The following is a 14,607-nucleotide window of genomic DNA, read 5'->3' as shown; positions in this document are numbered from 1 at the left end:
GTGGAAAAGTTCTAGAGTGATATATCAGGTGGAGGGAGTCAGGATCCTTCTACGCAGTTGTCCCAGGCTATACATAACCCTGCTTTTAAATACTTCCAGATGATACTGGCACATTTCTTCCTAGGAAAACCGGATGCTGAGACATTACCGAGTGAAGAAGAGATCTTCCTACTATTTTGTGCATCCCAGTCTCGCCCAGTAGCATGTGGGAACTTTCTATTATGTGGCCTCAACGGTGTTTCCAGATCGACCGAAGGAGTCATCCATGTAGGAGGGATCATCACACAGATTTCTATCGCTTTAGGTCTATCTCGCAATCTGTTACATCTCTGGACCTACTGTGGGTACACTACCATGGATATCGACTTTTGTTTGACCAGAGGGTTGATGAGGAGAGCCTCCTTCCACCCATGTCAGTTCAGATTGCTAGTCGATAGCGAGGCAATTCATTATTTTACACTAACTGATCCTATGATGACTAGCGTGCATGATCCAGCAAACTGGAGTTATGCTCTGGAGGGCCAAGGAGAGACGATCGAGGAGCTGAGATCACCACCTATTGCTGAGTATACGCCTACACCACCTTCTCCCAGGATCACTGTATTCTCTAACAATTTATCATTGCAGACTCCAGACATCCGCACCCAGATTGCAGAGTGTCGTAGAGAGATCGCAGAGCTTAGACAGGAGGTGGCTGACCTCACCTCACAGATAGGGAGTATCTGATCTCACACACGCTACCGAGGCCTACCGTTTATACCAGGAGATCGCAGAGCTTAGGCAGGAGATAGCCATGCTCCGTGGATCTACTCAGGAAGACGAACCCCCTACTATCTGATCTTACCATCTCATTTTATTTTGTCTCATTTATGCTTATATTTTTCGCATTTACCTAACTTATTTTTATATCATTGCATTTGAGATATTTTTCTTAACTATGTCAGCATATTTCCACATTTATATATATTTATGTTTTATGTTTGTTTATTTTATTTATTTACATTTTTTATTATAGTTTAAATATGTTAATTGTTTATTTATTTATTAGTCTAATATTTAAATTTTATTTTTATAAAATTATGCAAGCCTCATGTTACTAGGAAATTACAAGACAAACGCTATTCGGACCCCCCAACCAAAAAGACAACGAGAAGCTCGGGGCAGACTCCATTTCTTCACGATTTTCACACCTTCAAACCTTCAAAACCCATTTTTCCACCTTGCAAAAACGCCCTTGAACCCCACAAAAGCTCACACATTTCCCATCTTCACACCATACAAATCATTTTCCCAACTTCCATTTTCATTTTCATCCGTCAAAACTCATAAAAATCACACCTTTTTACAAACCCACTTCATCTTCTTCGTCACATTGCAAGAGCTACATAATGGAGTTTAATGGATTCATTCTTCGAGGAGGGAAACCGGGAGATAGGCAAAGGAAGATTATCGAACGGTTGCAAAATCAGGAGATCCTCCCAACAAGGTACGTTGATGAAAATTGTCTTTACAATTTGGGTATCTACCATATCATATTTTTATTTATTAGATAATTTAGGTTTGCATAATATATTTTCAAACAAAGAACCTACCTATGAGCGATTGACAATCGAATTTTTAAGTTCTTTAATCTATATTGTCAATCCTAACACTACTAGCACAGTTGGTACTGTCCGATTTAGAATGTTTGCTGTTGAATATGAATTCAGTACCGACGAACTAGCAGGCTTGTTAGGAATCCCTCATGGGGACGGTGCTATTTGTGAGGCCCCTTTGGATTCAGATTGGTCAGTCGAGGTGTTTTCCTTCTGGAAGAGATTGTCAAACACTTCCATAAATTCTTTTGAAGGAATTCTTGTCTTGACTATCCATAACCCGACCATCAGAGTTTTTAGATATCTGTTGGCATGTACTATTTTTGGCCGGGAGAATCCAAATAAGGTCAATGCTCGAGAGCTTCTATTTTTGCAAGGAAGCCTCACAAATAGAAGAATTATTTTTGGCCGGAAGAATTAAAGTGGAACCGATTGTTTTCGGAGGATTGATTACGTCTATTGCCCGGGCTCTTAACCTGAACAATGATATAGCTACCCTAGATCCCTTACCTCCTCGCACAATCAACCTAAAATTTCTGAGAGACATGAAATTGTGCCGATTGAGAAGAGAATGAGGCTATGTGCTTATGGTTCATGGTGTAGCTATCCCATCTGTTGTTTTACCATGCACTAGACGTACTGATGTACGTGATAATAGGAACTGGACCTACGTTTTAGATGCTCCACCTGTTTTGGGTCCACTTCCTCCTAATGTTCCTGATGCGGAGGGACACGACACTGATGAAGAATATGATCAGCGAGAGCGATCTCCCGTACCTCTTGTGTCCCCCCATCACGCTTCACCACCACACACCGCATCATCTTCTTCTTTTGCAGGTACTGCTCCTGACTTTTATATTACAGAAGAGATGTGGCGTGACCAATGGCTAGAGAGCAAAGGTGTGACGACCTACTCTCTACCATCCAACAACAACTGGCGGATAACATGAGCTTCATGCAAGAATCGCAGCGGAGGACAAATAGATCCTATGACACTGTTTTACAGTCCCTGCAAACGATCACAAACATGCAAGCCCGTCAGCAACAATACCACCGTCAACATACTGCACTCATCGAAGCCACTCAAGGTTCCATTTTGGGTAACCTTCGAGAGGTGAGGACTGCTCAGGACGCCCTATAGACAAGGATGGATCAGAGAGACCGTCGTCGTAGCCAATCCCGTCGTCCACCTCAGGATGGCGCGGGCACCAGTGGTCCGCAGTAGGTTGACAGGTACCTCTCCCCTTATCTTATTTCGAAACATTGGGGACAATGCTCGATTTAATTGTGGGAGGAGACTTTATCGCTTTTCTTTATCGCTTTTCTTTGCTGTTTTCAGTTAGTTTGTTTATTTTCTTTGTTGTTTTTAGATAGTTTGTTTATTTTTATTTATTATTTTTTAGTTGCTTATTTTGCTTTTAGTGTTTTAGATAATGCATGAGTCTAACGAGTCACCAGTATAGTGTATTTTTAGTACAGTATAATATCCCATTACTTGAGCCCTACCAAAACAAAATTTTTTTGCAAAAGAAAACAGTGCTATTATGAAAGTTTTTGGGTTTTAAAGACAGGTTTGAGTAAGGATGCGGTGACTTGGGAGAACTTTTTGAAACATCAGTATTGTTTTAGCACCATAGACTTCATAAATATAGGAATCATTCCCGAAACCCCATATACCATGGCCTTAATCATCACTTCAGTATAAGTCCTCAGTAGTTTATCCCAGCAGTCAGCTCCGGCCTACGCATCCTCTACGTAGGGGACCGATGAAAATAAGTGAATGACCCAGTGAAATAAATAAAAGAAAGCAAAAAGGCAAATCCGGTATAGGTGACCTCACAAAGTCATTTAAACCATAGAGATTGTAAAAAAAATTGCTACAAAAAGAAAAAGAAAAAGAAAAAGAAAAAGGAAAACTTACCTGCTGTTAGTTGGTTCAGGGGTATCTGGCACTGAACTCGGTAGGGCGGATTATGATCCGATCCCCCACAACTGCAGTTGGGTCAGATAAAAAGGTTTACACATATTTATGTGCCAGGAACCCCATATTTGGATCATAATCACTAACAGGTCACTCTGCTATGAAGCATGTACGGATAACGGGCTTAATGTGATTGCGCCTGAATGAAAAGGACACAAAAAGAGATGAAGAGGTAGGCCTAGGTATTGTGGGATAATATGGGTTGGTTAATATAGGAATGAAGTTTATGTCCGTGTTTGCGGATAAGTGTCATCATGATACCCTTAGTTCACTCAGTTAGTACCTATCATTGCATCCCGACTTGAACTTAGAAATCTTTCTAGCCCGAATCAATCGTTGACACTTGTTCTTCTTTTATGAGCTTTTTAGTGTTTTGCTTGAGGACAAGCACAGGCTTAAGTGTGGGAGAGTTTGATGACACTGAATTTCACCGTATTTTCGACTCCGATTTCGCATGCATTTTAGTAGTTTTATTGTCATTGTGTTATGTTATTACTATGTTTCTCTTTGTTTTCAGGTTTTTACTTTAATTGGAGCCCCGATCGAGAAAAGGAGTGAAAATGAGCTAAAAACCCTAAAATTCAGCATTTTACACTTGTGGCTCCCACCGTGGCTGGCGCCATGGACCCAGCCCTGACGTGTCCTAACTCAACTTCCCACAACTGCCATGTTCCCCATTACTTCCACTAAGGCGCCACAATTTGGCCTTATGGCAGGCGCCATGGACTTGTGGCGGGCGCCACAAGAGGAAAAGTTTCCCCTTCCATTTTCAAACTGAAGGGCATCCTTGTCATTTCCAACATTTTACTTGCCTATAAATAGAAACTCGTTCTCATTTGTTTAAGCATCCAAACTTAGAGCAGAGGCAAACTTAGAGCAAACTTAGTTTCACTTAGGCATATATTCAGTATTTTAAAGTGGTAATCGCTTCGCATTGGGGTGTTACCACAATTGTGTAATCGAGTTTGTGATCGAGTCTGTAATCGAGTTTTGAGCACTTTGGAATGAAGTTAATCCTGCCGCCATTTTCATTTCCGCTTCGCATTTTATTCAACCCTCCGATTGGAGCAGGTTTTTAATACTTTGCCTTTATCTATTTTATTTTCCCGCACTGTCTTTACTTTATTTATTTCTCGCACTGTCTTTACTTTATTTATTTCTCGCACTGTCTTTACTTTATTTATTTCTCGCACTGTCTTTACTTTATTTATTTCTCGCACTCGCTTTACTTTATTTATTTCTCGCACTTGCTTTACTTTATTTATTTCTCGCACTCGCTTTACTTTATTTATTTCTCGCACTCGCTTTACTTTATTTATTTCTCGCACTCGCTTTACTTTATTTATTTCTCGCACTCGCACTACTTTTATTTACTTTCCGCACTCGCACTACTTTTATTTACTTTCCGCACTCGCACTACTTTTATTTACTTTCCGCACTCGCACTATTTTTATTTACTTTACATGCACCTTTACTTTACCATGTCTAACTAAACCTATAAGGTTAGAATGTAAGGATAGTAATTGAACCGATAATCCGTACAATTGTTCGTAGAAACACTTAAGGGCTATTTTAACTTTCAACTTAAGTTTTCCCGCACTTAATTTCCGTTGGGTAAGATCGAAAGTCATCCAACGTCTTTTTAAACTTAATTGTTTTTAACTATTTCAAAAACAGCGAAAACGCTTTGTTTAGTTCATTAGGAGTTTTTAACTTAAGAAGAAAAGAGATTTTAAAACTATTTTCGGACGCGTTTATAAGTTTAGAGTCTGGTTCGTGAGAACCTCTTTTGGTTAAGAAATCTAGGTTAAAATACTTTTCAACTTAGTCAAGATACTATATTTCTTAAAAATAGGTTTACTACTCTAACGTAATGCGCGCCTTTTTATAAGTGACAATAAGAGGGTTTGATTAGGGAGTACAACTCGGTTATGAATACGCGAAAGCGACAGTTCCTGTTAAATTGGTTCTTTTCAAAGTAGGAAACACTGCCCATAAGTAGTTCTATTAGCAAGTACTTGGATTATTAATTGATTATGTGAATTACATTCGAGCCTGTCTTTATTAATTGAACTTTATTCAACACTTTACTTTTCATTGCACATTCTAAAAACCCCTATTTTGATTATCTTTGATAAACACCATAACAATAGACAACGATAGATTGACACTTGGTCTCTGTGGATTCGACAATCTTTTATATTACTCTGACGCGTTCGTATACTTGCGAAAAGCACGCATCAAATACTTCCATGATTTCGTTGAGATAATCTTCAAAGATTGACATCATACAACGTTGGAAAGTAGCTGGCGCATTACAGAGTCCAAACGGCATTCGTCTGTAAGCAAACGTTCCGTAGAGACAGGTAAAGGTTGTTTTCTCTTGATCCTCGGGGTGAATGGGTATTTGGAAAAATCCAGAATATCCATCAAGATAACAAAAGTAAGAGTGTCGGGCAAGACACTCAAGCATTTGATCTATGAATGGAAGGGGGAAATGGTCTTTCCTAGTTGCCTTATTGAGCTTCCTATAATCTATGCACATATGCCATCCACCTTCTATGCATTTAGCGACATGCTCTCCCTTTTCGTTCTGCACACTTGTGATGCCTCCCTTCTTGGGTACCACATGTACAGGACTTACCCACTTACTATCAGAGATCTGATAGATTATACCAACTTCCAGTAGTTTAAGGACTTCCTTATTTACTACCTCGCTCATCACAGGGTTTATTCTTCTCTGATGTTCTCTGGAAGATTTTGAATCCTCCTCTAGTGAGATCACGTGCATACACACGGATGGGCTAATACCTTTTAAATCAGAGATGTTGTACCCTAAGGCAGAGGGGTATTTTCTTAAAACGTTCAAGAGTCGATTCGTCTCGTCTTGGCTTAAGGTGGCACTAACTATTACTGGGAGGTTCATTTCTTCATCCAGGAACTCATATCTTAGGTTATTGGGTAGTTCCTTAAGTTCTTGGGCTGGTTTTTAAGAATTAGGTGAAGGGTCTGGAGTAAGATCCAAACATTCGTTATTGAGAGGTTTCGTTTCCTCTAACTCGTCATCCTTTTCATTCGGGTTTGAAAATAGTTCGATCTTAGGTTCTCCCTGGTCAAATTCTCTTATGCACTCATCTATGATATCGATCGCATAACATGCGTCTCCTAGAATTGGTGTCATCAGAAATTTCGAAAGAATGAACTCGATCTTTTCGTCCCCTACTTCGAAGGTTAATTTCCCTCTTTTAACATCTATTATAGCTCCGACTGTTGATAAGAATGGTCTACCTAGAAGGATAAGGATATCTTCGTCTTCTTTGATATCCATGACCACAAAGCCTGTTGGGATATAAAGTTGACTGATCCTAACTGGGATGTCTTCTAAAATGCCTACGGGATACTTAACAGACCTACCGGCTAATCGAAGGGACATCTTAGTTGGTTGCAACTCTCCTAAGTTTAGCCTCTTACATACAGCTAAGGGCATTAAACTTACACTAGCGCCTAAGTCTAGGAAAGCTTTGTCGATCACATGGTTTCCTAAAATGCAAGGTATAGAAACACTGCCAGGGTCTTTCTCTTTCTTAGCAAGTTTATCCTCAGAAATAAAGTTGCATTCCAAGGGTTTTGGATCGTCGAGCCTACGCTTGTTAGTTAAGATGTCTTTGAGAAATTTGGCGTAAGACGAGATTTGGGTGATAGCTTCGGTGAAAGGAATCTCCACATGAAGCTTTTCTATCACTTTTATAAATTTTTCATATTGGTTGTTGACTTTGGTTTGTTTAAGTCTTTGCGGATACAGGATTGGTGGTTTGTACGGGGGTGGTGGTTTGTAAGTTTTATCCTCGGTTTCACCTTCTTGATTGGTTTGTTTCTCAGATTCCTCTGGTTCCTCTTCTTGGTTGTTAGAAGTTTTGGACTCGCTCATTGTTGGGTTCTGAGGCCCTTCGTAAGTAGTCTCACTTCGTAACGAGATAGTGTTAGCTTGCCCTCGAGGGTTTGGTTGAGGTTGTCCAGGAAATTGGCCTCCAGGGGTAGTTTATGGGGCTTGGTTTTGTGCTACCTGTGAGATCTGGGTTTCAAGCATCTTGTTGTGAGTGATTATCTGATCAACCTTGGTTCCTAATTGCGTTATAAGTTCGTTTACGTGAATGTTTTGGTTTAGGAATTCTTTATTTTGCTGAGTCTGGGCCGATATGAAGCTTTCCATTATCTTCTCAAGGTTAGACTTCTGGGGCACAACTTGCATAGGTTGGTTTGGTTTTTGGGCTTGATAACCTTGCGGTCTCTGAGGTGCATTATTTTGGATAGGGTTCTGGTTTCTATAAGAGAAATTCGGATGATTCTTCAATCCAGGGTTGTAAGGTTTGAAAACGGGTTACCTTGGGCGTAATTCACTTGGTCAGTATTTAGTTCGTTCAAGAGGTTACACTTTGCTGATTCGTGTCCTTTAGATCCACAGATTTCACACTCTGTGTGGACTACTGCTACGGTGTTAGTGTTTGTAGACATATGTTCGATCCTAAGGGCTAAAGCGTCCATTTTCGCCTGCATCATGTCTAGAGAGCTTACCTCATGTATTCCACCTTGGGTCTCCTTTTTCTCTATTGATGCTCGTTCAGTTCCCCATTGATAATGGTTTTGGGCCATATCCTCAATTAGGTCACAAGCTTCTGGATAAGGTTTGTTCATCAGCGCGCCACCTGCGGCAGCGTCGATGCTTATCTTGGTATTATAATGGAGTCCATTGTAAAAGGTGTGAACGATCAACCATTGTTCTAGGCCATGGTGTGGGCAGACTCTTAATAGCTCTTTATATCTCTCCCAAGCTTCGAAAAGCGGTTCTCCTTGGTTTTGAGCAAATCTAGTTATTTGGTTTTGAAGAACAACAGTCTTACTAGGGGGGAAATATCTAGCAAGGAATACTCTCCTAAGGTCTTCCCAGGTAGTTATTGAATTGGCTGGAAGTGAATCTAGCCATGAACGTGCTTTATCCCTAAGGGAGAAAGGAAATAATCTTAAATGGATCGCATCGGGTGAAGCGTCGTTAGATTTAAAGGTGTCGGCTAGTTGGATAAAAACTTTTAAATGTTGATTCGGGTTCTCGGTAGCGAGACCTGCGTATTGGTTCTGTTGCACTAATTGCAACAAAGACGGTTTTAGTTCGAAATTGTTCGCAGGTATAAGGGGGTTTACTATACTCGAACTAGGTTCCTCATCAGAGGGTTGGGCAAATTCCTTAAGAGGTCGCCTATCGCGATTCTCGGCCATAGCTTTCTTAATTCAGATGAGTAAGAGGCGTGTACGAGTATAACATTTGGGTTCCGCTAAAGGATCTACTAAATTTCCGGTACTACGGGTTCTTCACATTTACCGGCTAATAATGCCTTAGTCTATACGGTGTAACAACAGGGTACGAAATTTGATGAAGTTGGTCCCCGGCAACGGTGCCAAAAACTTGATCGTTGTGATTCACAAGTGCACGAATAACCTCAAAGTAATATAAAAAAATATCGAACCCACAAAGACCAATCGTCAATCTATCGAATACTATCGTTACGGTGTTTATCTAAGGCGGTATAAAAGAGATGTTGGGTTTGCAAAATAACGGTAAATAATAAATGCAGGTAAAAACAGGTTGAATGTAATTCACGTCAGTTAAGTGATGTTTCGATTGTCTAAATAGAACTACTTATGAGGCAATATTTTCTACTCTTGAAAATAATCCATTTAACGGGAACTGTCGCTTTCGCGTATTCAGAACCAGTTTACCCTTAAATTAAGGCCTTTTATTGTCACTTATAAAAGGTGCGCAAAACGCTAAAGTAGTAAACCTATTTTTAAGAAATGAGACTCGTAAACTTAGTTGAAAAGTGATTTTGATTTGGAAAGTTTACACAAGGAGTTTACTGATTTTAAACCTATCAACGCGTCCGAAAACAGTTTCAAAAATAGTTTTTCCTTAAAGTGATAAAGATTCCTAGGTACTACGCCAGGGTGCTTTCGCACTCCTCGAATAATTAAAACTAACCAAGTTTGTTTTAGAAAACTCAAGTTAAAAATCAAAACAGCCTTTAAAGTATTTCTACAGATTTCAATATGTGAAACATTACTTTAACCGCGATCCTTACATTCTAACCTTTAAAAAATTTAGCCAGACATGGTAACACAAACGAACATAACGGCGTTAATCATGATGAAAAGTTTGTTTTAGAATGTGAGGCGTAGAGAGCGAGTAAAGTGCGTAAAATAAATAAAGTAAAGCGAGTGCGGAAAATAAATAAAGTAAAGCGAATGCGGAAAATAAATAAAATAAAAGCGATGCGGGAAATAAATAAAGTAAAAGCGATGCGGGAAATAAATAAAATAAAAGCAATGCGAAAAATAAATAAAGCAATAAATAAGAACCTGCTCCAAACGGAAGCTTCGATTCTGATACAAAAATAAACCTCCGACTCCTGAAGCTAAAGACGACAGCAACTCGAAGTGACCCAACTCAATCTCACAAAGGTGCGATAACCCCCCGATGTGACGGATTATCGCTATTACAAATGATAACTATATGCTTAGTGTTGTAAAACTAAGTTGGATCTAGAAAACGAAATGAAATGAGCTACTTATAGAGATTCTCAGCAGTTTGTAAGGCCATGATGCCCTCCAACTTCCCCTTAGTGGGCTTTAGTGGGAACGTGATTTCCAAAGGTGGCGCCCGCCATCCCTTCATGGCGCCCGCCATCCCTTCATGGCGCCCGCCATCCCTTCATGGCGCCCGCCATGTGTGTAAATGGGGTGGATCATGGGAACATGGCGGTTACCTCCTAGTTGAGGGCTGCTGACTCATGACTTCCCCTATAACGGTCGCCATGTGCAACGCCATGTGTGTAATTTCGCCGAAAAACCCTAATTTTAGGTCTTTTTGCTTCGTTTCTTCCAAAAGTGTCAGAAAGTGCTAAATATCTGAAAACAAGAGAAAAGAGAGCATAATACAAATAAAATGATAATAAAGTCCTAATAAACATGTGAAATCCGAGTCAAAAATACGGTGTGATCACAGCCTTGGCGCCTCCATGCATTGCTTTTAAAGCATGCACCAATGGTGTTGACGTCTCCTCTTTCTTTCAAATGGATGCGTTAGTTCATCTGCCGCATCTGTTTGAAAAAGTGGTTATTCCAATAATTTTTTTTAAAAATTGATTGTTTTAAAAATTAAATTGAAAATTGTGGTTATTTAAAAAAAATCAATGTTTGACATTTATTTCATGTCCATAAATAATTGTGGTCCATTTTAAATTTATAAAAAAGAAAAGAAAAAAAAAGCATATATATATATATATATATATATATATATATATATATATATATATATATATATATATATATATATATACATATATATATAATGCTTTGAACATCAAACATAGCCAAGTATAAAAAATTATTGTGTATGTTCAATATTGTCATGTACTGTTTTGTCCGGTACTTACTGGTTTGTGAATCAAACACACCCTTAAACTCAACGAGACAAAAGGATTAAGATATGACAGTTTAACAATTGGAAATTAGTTCCTACTTTCTCTAAAAAAAATCCTCTGACCTCTCTTTAAACCACTCGTTCCTCTACCCTTCCTCATATCCAAATGCCTTTTTTACGATGTAGCTTTTGACTCTTTTAGAGAGTTATCGACAGTGTGTCAGTGGTCTCTCTGTAACCGTGTCAGGTGGTTTCTTTTACCGGTAGCTATTATGCTAATTCCTCTATTTTGGTGGTTGATCAATTTTGTGATAATTGTTTTAGGTGGTTCTTCTGTTCTTGTGGTTATTCCTCTTTTGTGGTGGTCCCTTTATTTTGGTGGTTGGTCATATCTGGTGGCGGAACATTTCACTGTCATGTTGTTGTGTGCTGCAACTCATCCCCAGAGCTCTCCATGATGGATGTTCTGATGATTGTGGCAGCTCCTTCATTTTCTCTAATGTGCCTCTTCAACAACAATGGTTTATCCATGGTCAACGATTTGTGTTTCTAGTGCAAGGTTGATATTATGAGCTTTTAACTCTCTGATTGTCTTTAGATCTGTTGAGATTTGTAGAATTCAAGATTTAAGATTTGGCTTCTCTGAGCCGACGCTGACTTAATATATGTATGACTAATTGTAATTGTTGTAGGAATGATTTGATATATGTATCTTTGTCTCAGATTGATATTGGATTGTTTCTCTAGAAATAATCTTGCTTGTTTGTTTTTATTTCAGAGGTTGTTGGTTCGTGAATCAGTCCGTGTTGGCGATTGGTACATTCGTCATCTTGAAAAATGAAGGTCTACACAAGAGTCTTTTTTTTCTATTTGGTTTCGCGTCCACACATGAGTTTGCTGGATAATGTTGATTGTGCGTGCACTCGTGTTTGTGTGTGTTGTGCGTGAGCGCGCGTATGCCTCGTGCACGTGCTTTAGTTTAATTTATACCATTTTTTATCTCATCTATTTGTAAACCCTTCTTGACTAATTGCTTCTACAGAGAAAGGTCAGGGCCACCCCTTTAACTTTTATTTGATATATATATATATATATATATATATATATATATATATATATATATATATATATATATAATACTCTTATTTTGAGTTAAAATTGCTCTTATATCTTTAGTTTTCCACTCTTTTGATTAGGGTATGTTTTCTCTAGCTCCTCTATCATGTGAAAAATAAACTATGTTCATTTATCACCTACTAAGCAAAACAAAAACTGTTTGATGTCGTCATGCCGCTGTGGTTACCGCCAAAACCCTTACAATCTTATTTGTTTGAAAATGTATTCTTCTTTCTTTGTTTGTGTATTTTGTATTTTTAGGTTTTTTTTCTTCTTCACTAAATATTATGCATTTTCTGGATTTTTAGTTTAGGGATGATAGATTTCTACATTTTTAGGATTTGTGAATATTAGATTTCTGGTTTAGAGGTGTTAGATTTTTGCATTTTCTAAATGATTAAAATGCTAGATTTCTGTATTTTCTTGACCTTGTTGCTCTTAGTAACCCATTATGTTGTTGAAAAATTAATAAAGTTTAAATTTTGATATGTTTGGGTCATTCTATTTTATGTGTAGATAGTTAGGTTTATATGAGTAATTAAACTGTTTGTGATATATGTTAAGAGAAAATGAGATTGTGAAGTAGTTTGTTTGTTGAACTAAAGAATATGAATAGGTTAAGGGTCAGTTTGTTTTATCTTTAAAAAAATGGATTTTTTCTTTGTAATTTTGAAAATGGATTATATAAAAATGTTTTTCAAAATATTACAAGTTTTTCTAAATTTGTTTTTTATAAATTAAAATATTGAATTATTCATTCTATAACATAAATATACATTATTGAAGATCAAAACATAATCAAAATGATTTTTTTAAAAAGTTATATCTTAAAAATAATTTTTATGAAAAACTATTTGAAATAGCTTCAAAATTAAGTAATTTTTTAAAAATTTGATATCAAAAAAAAGTTTCAATAAAATGACGAAATAACTACAATAACATTTTAAAAATAACTATTTAAATCAAATTTTTATTTGAACCTTTTATAAAAAGTTTCTTTATAAAATTTTTTTACACTAAAATATGTAACACTATAAAAATCATTTTTAAAAAAAGTCAAAACAAACGGGCCCTAAATATCATAAAAGATGCGGAAAACATCGTTGTTCTCCGTTATTATTTGTTGTTAATAGATTCTATATTTGGAACTCCTCATGTTGCTTGTGAATAATGTATGCTTTTGTGATTATGTTGAATGTAATGTGGTTGAAGTGTAGTGGTTGGATAAAAGTTAAGTGTGGAGAGTGTAAAGTAGGTTGGGGTTAGGGAAAAGAGAAATATTTTCTCCGCCTCTATAAATTCTCTCAAATCTCTCGTAAAAAGTAAAAAGTATCCCTAATTTTTGAAAATGGATCTCCAGATGCAGTATTTTAATGTGTGTTCGCAGATGCATCTCCAGATGCAGTATTTTAAGGTATGTTACAGATGCATCTCCGGATTAACCTATTTTTAAATTCATGAGATTTTTTAGATATGCATCTCTGAACGCGTTTAATTTATAAAACAGTTATGTAAAAAAATTATAGCATATCAATAATTGAATTCAACGCATGATCTGACAACATTAGTGAAAATTAAAAAGGCAAATGCCACAATTTTCTATTTACAAGAATATGTAATCAACAGAAAATATAGTGGGAGGGATAATTAAAAGCATTTATACAAATTAACCAGACAAATCCAATGGAAATGACTAATATTCACGTGTTTGTGTCATGATTAGAGATTAAACATATAGTGTATCTCATCTCCAGACGTTATATTAGAGAGAGGAAATTATAAAATCAATAGAAGAGATGACTTCCACTAAGGAAATCAAACAAGATAAATAGGCTTAATCCTCATGCACTAATAGTGCAAAATGCAAACAATTTTTGTAAAAATGATGTTTAAATAACTAAAAATGTACTTTAAAAGGTTTTCAAAGATACATATCCGAATACATCTTATAAAAATTTTCGCAGATGCATCTTCAGATCAATTTTTATCAAAAACGTGATGGCTGCTTGATTTACGAAAGATGATATGATTTTAGGTGTGTCCAGAGATGTATCTCCAAAAACACCAAAGACAATTTCGATTTTCAGATGAATGAGATACATCATAAAGGTGGAAAAAGAAATTCCCTATAAAAAATAGAGTGGATGGGGTGGTGGAGTAAATAATTGAATTGTGGGTATGATTCCTTCGTGTGGGTGAGGAAAGCGAGTAAGAGTATATGCATATGTGGGATATGTGGGAAAAAGGTGATGACAACATTTTCAGAGTTAGTGGAATTTAAGGGTGAGGAAGGTAACATGTACAAACTTTGTTCAGTGAAAAAGAAGTTGCCATGTCACCAAACTGTTTATTCATTTAAGATGTACTTTCATGTTGTCATCAAAATGATTAGTACTATGTAAAAAAGTAAAGGAAAAAAAAGTAAAAAAAAAACTATTCCAGCA

General features: G+C 37.1%; 1 non-coding gene across 1 annotated transcript; it reads left to right on the top strand.

The window, feature by feature from the left end:
- Positions 1–8,356: 8,356 nt before the first annotated feature.
- On the top strand, positions 8,357–8,463 carry LOC127077097 (small nucleolar RNA R71). The gene has a single exon (XR_007787081.1). It is a non-coding gene; the product is annotated as a small nucleolar RNA R71 (small nucleolar RNA).
- Positions 8,464–14,607: the final 6,144 nt, after the last annotated feature.

This window comes from Lathyrus oleraceus, chromosome 4 (genome assembly GCF_024323335.1).
Source record: "Lathyrus oleraceus cultivar Zhongwan6 chromosome 4, CAAS_Psat_ZW6_1.0, whole genome shotgun sequence".
NCBI classification, from domain to species: Eukaryota; Viridiplantae; Streptophyta; class Magnoliopsida; order Fabales; family Fabaceae; genus Lathyrus; species Lathyrus oleraceus.
The sequence above is the reverse complement of the archived record's forward strand: the minus strand, read 5'-3'. Positions and strand labels throughout refer to the sequence as shown.